The sequence below is a fragment of the Bombus fervidus genome, unplaced genomic scaffold (genome assembly GCF_041682495.2).
Source record: "Bombus fervidus isolate BK054 unplaced genomic scaffold, iyBomFerv1 scaffold0054, whole genome shotgun sequence".
NCBI classification, from domain to species: domain Eukaryota; kingdom Metazoa; phylum Arthropoda; class Insecta; order Hymenoptera; family Apidae; genus Bombus; species Bombus fervidus.
The window spans coordinates 60,001-61,105 of NW_027212617.1; the positions used below are offsets into that span (position 1 = coordinate 60,001).

Here is a 1,105-nt window from a genome sequence, read left to right on the forward strand (position 1 = left end):
GTTAGACTCCTTGGTCCGTGTTTCAAGACGGGGTCCCTGAGAGTACCCAAAGCAATAGCGTCGCCGACCGGTAATCAGAGACTCGGCCAGTCCAAGAAATCCGCCAGCCAACAGCTGCCGACGCCCCAGCACGGAATTAAACTCCGTAAAAAACTGAGAACGATCGACGATGCTTGCGGCGGTCTAGACGCACACACATTCGAGAATGGATTGGTTGCGGCCCGATACCGTCTAGTGTACCGTCGTGCAGTCGGCCGGGCGACCGAGGGTCTGCCGCGTGCGCCGAAAGCGACGCGACAGTCACCCGCTCGGGCCGTAGACCGACACACAACGGGTCGCGACGTTCTACTAGGGGGAGAAGTGCACGACTACGACGCCGGAGCGTTCGAATCGAAGGTGGCGTGCCCTCGCCAATGGAACCACGAAGGGCCCACCCGGAGCATCGCTCACCAACGATCACCGACGCCGTCGACGATGGAAATCTCCCCCATTCGATCTTTTGGGTTTCTCAGGTTTACCCCTGAACGGTTTCACGTACTCTTGAAACTCTCTCTTCAAAGTTCTTTTCAACTTTCCCTCACGGTACTTGTTCGCTATCGGTCTCGTGGTTGTATTTAGCCTTAGATGGAGTTTACCACCAACTTAGGGCTGCACTCTCAAGCAACCCGACTCTAAGGAGAGATCCTCCCGAAAACGCGTTCCGGTCACTACGGGCCTGGCACCCTCTGTGGGTACATGGCCCCATTCAAGATGGACTTGGGACGCGGTTCGACGTCACGGGATAAACGGATCCTCCCGAACACTACATTTTCCCAACGGCGGAACCGCGGGGATTCAGTGCTGGGCTAATTCCTGTTCGCTCGCCGCTACTAAGGAAATCCTTGTTAGTTTCTTTTCCTCCGCTTAGTAATATGCTTAAATTCAGCGGGTGATCTCGCCTACTCTGAGGTCGCTTCAACGTCACGACACGGTGACAATTTTTTTTTTTCAAAGAAAAAAAAAATTTCGTGCCATGTGGGGCGCGATTCGAGAAAAAGCAAGACGGTTTGATAACAATGCGACAGAGGGTCTTTATTTTTATTTCTCTCTCCGAGAATCGCCTCAA

At 53.7% G+C, this 1,105-nt stretch overlaps 1 pseudogene; it reads right to left on the bottom strand.

Moving 5' to 3' along the window:
* Nucleotides 1-952, bottom strand: part of LOC139997313 (large subunit ribosomal RNA) — a 4,419-nt pseudogene extending 3,467 nt beyond the window's left edge.
* Nucleotides 953-1,105: the final 153 nt, after the last annotated feature.